General features: G+C 37.7%; 1 pseudogene; it reads left to right on the top strand.

Moving 5' to 3' along the window:
* Positions 1–1,884: 1,884 nt before the first annotated feature.
* Positions 1,885–2,191, top strand: LOC133104060 (cysteine-rich PDZ-binding protein-like; annotated as a pseudogene).
* Positions 2,192–9,739: the final 7,548 nt, after the last annotated feature.

Genomic DNA, 9,739 nt, shown 5'->3' with positions numbered 1-9,739 from the left:
TATTTTCTTCCAATATGTTTCTATAAGCATATCATCACATTTTTATGAATGATATGAAGTGCAGATATACTATTTTCCAAATATATTAGCTAATTATTTTCAAGGATGCTGACTGAATAACCTTTTCATTCCCCACTGATTTGAAGTGACGTCAAATTAAGATACATTTATGTATATGTGTTAGGGTAAAATTCATACACATATCTGTTAAGTTTTGACCAGGGAAGCAGAACCTCCATGAGCAATATAAAATAAGGAATTAATTGTAGAGATCACGTTTTACATGATTGTGGGAGTAAGGGGGAAAGTCTATGGAAGGCTGGCTGCCTCTTCATCTACAACTGCTAAAGTCAGAGAAATCAGAAAATCAGAAAAAGAGTTAAGGGGGAAGCAAGGGAGAGCGAGGACAAACTGGAACCAATCTGTCTCTCTCTGCCTCTACCCTTGATAACATAATGACTTGCAGAAGGAGCTGGTGTCCTTCACCTTGAATCTGCAAATGTGCCTGGCTCAGGACACTGAGAAGCTAGTGGAAGAGACTTGGTGAGAGCTGCAGGAGCCATGGACCTGCTGCTGACCAAAGGGGCTCAGCAGATCAGTGATCATGTGCATGAGCTAGTGAGGACTCATCCCTGCACTGACCTCAGAGCTTCATGGCTGCTGCTTCATTTAAACCTTCCTGATCACACACGGATTTCTTTTCAAGCCATACCAACATGGAAGGGAATTCTGGGGAACATAGTTCCCAATATATATATATCAAGAAGATATAACAATTATAAATATATATGCACCCAATATTGGAGCACTTAGATATATAAAATAAATATTAGCAGAACTAAAAGGAGAAATAGACAGTGATACAGTAATAGTAGAGGACTTCAATATCCTACTTTCAACAACTGATAGATCATTCAGACAGAAAAACAATAAGGAAATAGTGGACTTGAATAACACTATAGACCAATGGACCTAGCAGACATATACAGAACATTCCATCCAAAACCAGAAGAAGACACATTCTTTTCAATGCACATGGAACATTCTTCAGGAGAGATTATACATTAGGTCACAAAACAAGTCTTAACAAATTTAATAGGATTGAAGTCATATCAAGTATCCTTCCTAACCACAATGGTATGAAACAAAATCAAAAATAGGAGAAAAATTTATAAATATGTGGAAATTAAATGATATACACCTGTACAACCAACCAATGGGTCAAAGAAGAAATCAAGAGGGAAATAAAAAACTATCTTGAGACAAACAAAAATAGAAACACAACATACCAAAACTTATGGGATTCATCAAAAACAATCCTAAGAGGAAAGTTGAGAGTGATAAACACCTACATTAAGAAAAAAGAAAGATCTCAAATAAACAATCTAACTTTACACCTCAGGGAATTAGAAAAAAGAAGGAAAAATAAGTCCAAAGTTAGCAGATGTAAGGAAATAAAGATTAGAGATAAATTTCAAAGACACTAGAAAGACAATTAAAAAGATCAACAAAACTAATAGTTGGGGTTTTTTAAAAAGATAAAACTGAAAAACCTTTAGCTAGACTAACAAAGAAAAAAGGGAGGAGACATTACAAGTGATACTACAGAAATACAAAGCATCATAAGAGACTGCTATGAAAAACTATATGCCAACAAATTGTATATAACCTATAAGAAGTGGATAAATTCCTAGAAACATACAACCTATCAAGACTGAATCATAAAGAAATAGAAAATCTGAATGGACCAATTGCAAGTAAGGTAATTGAAGCAGTAACCAAAGACCTACCAACAAAGAAAAGCCCAAGACCAGAAGCCTTCATGGGTGAATTCTACCAAACATTTAAAGAAGAACTAGCTACCACTCCTTCTGTCATGGAAGGATGGTGTGTGAAAAATGTAAAAAGAAACTTGGTACTGTTATCACTCTAGATACATGGAAAGATGGTGCAAGGAATATCACAGGAAGTGGTAGAAGAGAGCTGGACAAAAATAAAGCTTTGACCTAAAAAAAAATAGCAAGACTTGATCCACATGGAAAGAATAGGTCCTCCACTTGCAGAATTTGTAAAAGTTCTGTGCACCAACTGGGTTCTCATTATTGCCAGTGCTGTGCCTACAAAAAGGGCATCTGCGCTATGTGGGGAAAAAAATTTGGATACCAAAAACTACAAGCAAACGTCTGTCTAATTGTATTGAAGTTTCTGGCTTTCCATATGATTTACTTCTTGCTTTGAATTTTCAAGGCATAACATAGATGTTCAGGTTACAAAATATGTCTTAAAACAATTAGGTTTAAATCAGGGAAGTTGATTCGTATTCATTCTTCTGTTTTCAAGCAGTTCTGAACTGCAACAGTGTAACTAGTTTTCTGTCTTAAGTTGCTTTTTTTCCTTACAAACATCTTATTGAACTGGAATAAGTGGCAAATGTAATGAAAAAAGATTTTCCCAGTTCTATATGTACTTTTTATTTATCATTATATATTATTTTTATCCTTTCTCTCTACTTTATTTGTAGATATTGCAGAAGTGTGAAGGAGATTATTGATATTTGGCTCTGAACCTGGCATCCAGACATGTAATTCTTCCCTCATTCCCTGTTGGTTGCATAGTTCTCAGAATCAGCAGCCCCTTAATTAACTGCAGCTTCATAGGGAATTTAAATATCTGAGACCTTTATTACTGAATTGTTCCTTAAGTAATTAGCCCAGACCCAAATCAAACACAAGTTGTAGTTATGATATTTTTTATTTGTTCTTGAAGCCAAAGTGCCATTATCTTTCATATGAGAATGAAAACACAAGGGATACCCTGTATATGTCCACATGAATACACTGGATTTCAGAAAAATACATATTCCATACATTACCTTGAATTCAAACTGTCATGAAAGCCAGGATAACTATGTGCACCCATGATGATATGCAATGAATGAATCACCACTCTTAGGGAAAGTGCTTTGATGCAGAAACCAAACTTTTTTTTTTTACCTCCTCTACTTCCCCCTCCCCTGCTAAAAATAAATAGAATTTAATGAATTAAAGAAGAACTAATGCCAATATTTCTCAACTTTCCAAACAACTGAAGAGGAGGAAACACTTCCAAACTCATTTTATAAGGTCAGCACTACCCTCATACCAAAGCCAGATAAAGACAGTATAAAAAAAGAAAATTATAGGCCAATATCTCTGATGAACATAAATGCAAAAACCCTCAACAAAATGAGAGAAAACTGAATTAAACAGCACATTAAAAGGATCATGCGGGCTTCCCTGGTGGCACAGTGGTTAAGAATCTGCCTGCCAATGCAGGGGACACAGGTTCAAGCCCTGGTCCAGGAAGATCCCACATGCCGCGGAGCAACTAAGCCCATGCTCTACAACTACTGAGCCTGCGCTCTAGAGCCTGCGAGCCACAACTGCTGAGCCCGCGTGCCACAACTACTGAAGCCAGTGCACCCTAGAGCCCATGCTCTGCAACAAGAGAAGCCACCGCAATAAGTACTGCAATGAAGAGTAGCCCCCGCTCTCTGCAACTAGAGAAAGCCCACGTGCAGCAATGAAGACCCAACACAGCCATAAATAAATAAATAAATATGTTCACTATTAAAAAAAAAAAAAGGATCATGCACCACAACCAAGTGAAATTTATCCATGGGATGCAAGGAAAATTAAACATATGCAAATCAATAAATGTGATATACTACATTAACAGACTGAAGAATAAGAATTATATGATCATCTCAGTAGATTCCAAAAAAGCATTGACAAAATTCAACATCCTTTTTATGATAAAAACTCTCAACAAATGAGGTATAGAAGGAATGTAGCCCAACATAATAAAAGCCATATATGACAAGCCCACCGCTAACATCATATTCAACAGTGAAAAGCTGAAAGCTGTTCCTCTAGATCAGGAACAAGACAAGGATGCCTACCTTCACCACTTTTTTTTTTTTTTTTGGAGTAGAATTGCTTTACAATGTTGTGTTAGTTTCTGCTGTACAATGAAGTGAATCAGCTATATGTATACCTATATCCCCTCCCTCTTGGACCTCCCTCCCACCTCCCCCATCCCACCCATCTAGGTCATCACAGAGCACTGAGCTGAGCTCCCTGTGCTATACAGCAGGTTCCCTCTAGCTCTCTATTTTACACATGGTAGTGTATTTATGTCAAACCTAATCTCCCAATTCATCCCACCCTCCCCTTCCCCTGCTGTGTCCACATGTCCATTCTTTATGTCTATGTCTCCATTCCTGCCCTACAAATAGGTTCATTTGTACCATTTTTCTAGATTCCACATATATGTGTTAACATATGATATATGTTTTTCTCTTTCTAGCTTACTTCATTCTGTATGACACCACTTCTATTCAATATAGTGCTGGAAATCCTAGCCAGAGCAGTTAGACAAGAAAAAGAAATAAAAGGCATACAAATCAGAAAAGAAGTTAAATTCTCCCTGTTTGTAAATGACATAACCTTACATATAGAAAACTCTAAAGAGTTTGCCAAAAATATGTTAGAACTAATAAATGAATTCAGCAAAGTTGCAGGATGCAAAATGAACATGCAAAATTCATTTGCATTTCTATACCCTGACAATGAGCTATCTGAAAAAAGAAATTAAGAAACCATCCCATTTATAATAGCATCAAAAAGAATAAAGTTCTAAGTAATATACTTAACCAAGAACATGAAAGGTCTGTACATTGAAAACTATAAGACAGTGATGAAGGAAATTGGAAAAGGACATAAGTAAATGGAAAGATATGTGTTTATGGATTGGAAGACAATATTTTAAAAATATCCACACTACACAAAGGGATCTACACATTCAATGCAATCTCTATCATAATTCTAATGGCATTTTTCACAGAAATAGAAAAGGTAATTCTAAAATTCATATGAAATCACAAAAGACCTTGAAAATCCAAAGGATTCTTGAGAAAGAAGAACAAAGCTTAAGGTATCACACTCCCTGATTTCAAACCATATTACAAAGCTATTAGTAATCAAAACAGTATGGTACTGGCATAAAAACAGACACATAGACCAATGGAACAGAACAGAGAACCCAAAAATAAACTCACACACATACAGCCAATTAATCTTTGACAAGGGTGCCAAGAATACACAATGGGAAAAAAATAGTTTATTCAATAAATGATGTTGGGAAAACTGGATATCCACATGTGAAAGAATGAAATCAGACCCTTACACCATACACAAAATTTAACTCAAAATGGATTAAAGACTTAAATGTAAAACCTGAAACCATAAAACTCCTAGAAGAAAACATAGGAGAAAACCTCCCTGACATTGGTTTTGGCAATGATTTTTTGGATTTGACACCAAAAGCACAGACCACAAAAGGAAAAATAAACAACTGGGACTATGCAAACTGAAAAGCTTCTGCACAGCAAAGGAAACAATCAACAAAATGAAAAGGCCACCTACTGAATGGGGGAAAATATTTGCAAAGCATATATATACTAAGAGGATAATATCCAAAGTGTGTAAGGAACTCACACAACTCAATAGCAAAAAAATAAATAAGTAACCCAATTTAAAAATGGGCAAAGGACCCAAGTCGATATTTTTCCAAAGAAGACATATGATATCCAACAGGTATGTGAAAAGATGCTTGACATCACTAATCATTAGGAAAGTGCAAATCAAAACCACAATGAAAAGAAAAAAAAAAACCACAATGAGATATCACCTCACACCTGTTAGGATGGCCAACAGGTCATCCTTTTTTTTTTTTGGCCTCCCTGCACGGCTTATGTGATCTTAGTTCCCTGACCAGGGATCGAACCTGGGTCCACGGCAGTGAAAGCACTGAGTCCCCGAGGATGGCTAATATTAAAAAGACAAGAGCTAACAGGTGTTGGGGAGGATATGGAGAAAAGTGAACCCTTGTACTTTGTTGGTGGGATGTAAATTGATACAGACATTATGGAAAACAGTATGGAGGTTTCTCAGAAAATTAAAAATAGTACTACCATATGATCCAGGAATTCCACTTCCGGGTAGATATCCAAAGGAAATAAAATCAGTATTTCAAAGATATATGCACTTCCATGTTAATTGCAGCATTATTCACAATAGTCAAGATATGGAAACAACCCAAGTGTCCATCAATGGATGAATGGATAAAGAAAATGTGGTATAAATATACAATGGATTATTCAGCCATTAAAAAGAAGGAAATCCTGCCATTTGGGACAACATGGATGAACCTGGAGGACATTATGCTAAGTGAAATAAGCCAGACACACTATGAACACAAATACTGTATAATCTCACTTACATGTGGAATATAAAAAAGTCAAACTCAGAGAAGCAGAGAGTATGGTGGTGGTTGCCAGGGTCTGGGAGGTGGGGGAAATGAGGAGATGTTGGCCAAAGGGTACAAATTTCTGGTTATAAGATGAATAAGCTCTAGGGATCAAATGCACAGCATGGTAACTATAGTTAATAATATTGTATACTTGAAATTTGCTAAAAGATTAGATATTAAGTGTTCTCAACACACACACACACACACACAAAATGGTAACTACAGGAGGTGATGGACGTGTTAATTAGCTTGATTGTGGTAACCATTTCACAACGTATACGTATATCAAATCATCACATTGTACACGTTAAATATATACAAATTTTATTTGTTAATTATACTTCCATAAAACTGGATGAGTCAATAAATAAATATTGTCAGGGAGAAAGAAGGGAGAAACAAACCAGATGGTCTGACAAAGATGAATCTGTTTTGCACATTTTGAGAGGTAAATTAATTAGCAGAGCAGTAAGTCTATTCATTCTGTCCCTGAGTAGGTCTACTTGAGGTATCAGAGAAAACAATTTCAGTTGTTTCTGGATTCTGAGAAAACCTGAGAGTCGTGAGGTAGAGCATAGGTGATGGGACACACCTGTGTGACGTCTGTCATTGTCCTTCCATCAGCACCTTCTTGGTTCATCCAGGTGTGCACCATTTCCCTCATCAGAATTTCTCCACAACCCCCTCAAAACAAGCTCTGACAGCACCACTTTTGACCATGAGGCTTTTTTTTGCCTGGTGTGATTAGCTGGATCCCAGTTCAGAATAATGGTTTTGTGGCAATATTTAAGACTCTGAATCAAACAGTGGAGAGGGCAGAATGATCTGAAAACAATCACAAGTATTGTGAGAACATACCTTGCATTCAGTTTTTTAGTCAACTGAGGCCTAATTAGGAGAATAAGTGTCAAGGATCAGACTGGTCAACTCTCATTTATCAAGTGGCATTTAAAAATTGATGGATTGTTTTATCTCTTATCTGGGTCAGAGTCAGAGGTAAGTTACAGGTACCCCATTTAAAAATATTTTTTAGCCAGGGTGGAAATTCTTGTACAAACCAGTGAAATCCAGAGTGTTAGGTATCTCCTGAGAAGTCAACACATCATACTCTTAATAAGATATCAGTTACTGGGAGTTTGGTTTGATCACATGGGATGTCCCAATAACAAATGTAAAAAGTGGAAATTATTAACTTTTCACAGTCTACTTAAAGCTAATATTATACCAATCCATATAAAATGTAGGAAACTTGCAATTATATAGGCCATTTACCTCATCCTGTACTTTATATTATAGTTGTCATATGTGTTATATCCACATAGTTGTCATATGTACTATATCTACATATATTACAGACCCCACAATATACTTTTTGCTTTAAACGTTCATGTGTTTTTAAGAAATTGAGAAGAAAAAAGAGTATTTTATATTTATATACATATTTTCAGTGCTCCTAGTCCTTTCTGAAGATCTTTAATTTCACCTGAGATCATTTACCTCTAGCCTGAAAACTTCCTTTAGCTTCTCTTATAGTACAGACCTACTGGCAATAAATTCTCTTAGTTTTCACTTATCTGAAATTGTCTATTTCCCCTCCATTCTTGAAGAATATTTTCATTGGATGTAGAATTACGGGTTGACAGGTATTACTACCATTGCCATTATTCCAGCACTTTAAAGTTGTTCCATTGTCTTCTGGTCTCCATTATTTATGATAAGTCAGCAAATTGTACAAGCTTGAACTGAAAGGGACAGTTCTTTAAATTCCCAACTTTCTACAGACAAGAAGCAGGTTGGCAGAGAAAGCTATTCAGTTACAGACATGAACCATGTTTTATGGGAAAGCATGGATGATTCAGAAGCCAAAGCCAAAAGCCCAAGGGCAGAGCTAAGAGTCATGAAGAACTACTCCCAGGGCCTCTAGACAACACACACTCCCTGCTCCTGGAGCAGAAGGGAGCAGCACGTGTCCTTAGCAAGATTTCAGAAATGCTATGGACCAGTGCTTGCTATGTGTGGGGTTATCTATTGTGGTTATCCTGTCCCTTCCTCACCCTTGCATGTTGGGTGAGCAGGGTGAACTCTTTAGTTCACAGTTCTTCAGATCATGAGGAACTATGCCCAAGAAGCCTCGTCTGCATCTAAATCTGATTTAGTTGACCAGATCCTGGACCTCAAGTCTGGCTGATACCATAAGAGGATGAGACTTTGGGTGGGGAGTACTACGTTTGTTCCCTTTCTTAATTTTTTCCTCTGAAGTTAATAATAGCCTTTGTTATTGTTAATTGCCTTTGTACCTACCCAAACTTTCCAACTCTCCACCAGGTCAATCCCATTAGGGAACATATCAGTTCCTTTTTTTTTTTTCTTCTCTTTTTCATCCCTCCTTGATATACCCATTTTCCTTTCTCAGGGATAGTTGCTCTCTAAGCACCACTGTCATCCTGGGATGTCCCTTTAACTGTCATCCTTGGAATTCCATTTGCCTCTCTCCTGGTTTGGATTCCCCGTCCTGGGTCTCACATCTTCCTCTTTCTTGATTTACATCTTGTTTTGGTGTAGCACATCCTCCAGTTGTTTCATCTGATTGAAAAGACAGCTCAGTGGCAGAGTGCATCATGATGACAGTGTGACATTGTCAGTATTCCTGTCTCTTTTGTCACAGTGTTCCAGTGAAGGCTGCTCTCTCTGTTTGGGGCACAGCTGCCATTCTGGAATCTCCCTTCACCAGCATACTGCAGATTCCCTTCTCTCCTCTTCTGAGTTTGATCTCTGTTTTCCACAGCCCATATTTCCTACTTTCTTGGTTTCTTCCTTCTTTAGTCAGAGAACATCTTCTCCCCAATGGCTTCCCAAAAATCATGCCTGGGGGGTAAATTTTCTGAGAACTTCCATGTTTGAAAATGTCTTTATTTCACTCTCACACTGGAGTCAGTGTCGTAGTTATTGCTTCTTGCTGACAAGTTTCCTTCCCTCCTCCTTTCTGCTAACAACCTCTGTCCTGTGGTCACGTAGTGGCCATGCGACCAGCCTGGGCTACTTGTGGGACAGTTAATGTCCTTCCCTAGGATTGCTCACACTGAGTGGGGCAGAGGAGGAGCTGTAGCCCACTTAGCTGGCATTCCTTGAGGAAGAGACTCCAGTGTGCCTGGTTCCAGGAGTCATCTTGGAGACTGGAGAATGCATCACCACCAGAGAGTGGCAGCACATCCTGGGGCTAAGGTGGAAGGCCATCTGCACCACCCTGGGTCCTGAAGCTCTTCCTTCAACTGGAGCATCACAGGAAGGTCCCATGAACGAGGACCAAAGGTCCCATGAATACCTGTTGTGTTCTATGAGTCTCAGTTGGAGATTAATCCTTTGTCAGTTGCTTCATTTGCAAATATTT

Source organism: Eubalaena glacialis, chromosome 13, assembly GCF_028564815.1.
Source record: "Eubalaena glacialis isolate mEubGla1 chromosome 13, mEubGla1.1.hap2.+ XY, whole genome shotgun sequence".
Classification (NCBI taxonomy): Eukaryota; Metazoa; Chordata; class Mammalia; order Artiodactyla; family Balaenidae; genus Eubalaena; species Eubalaena glacialis.
This window is presented reverse-complemented; position numbering and strand designations above follow the sequence as displayed.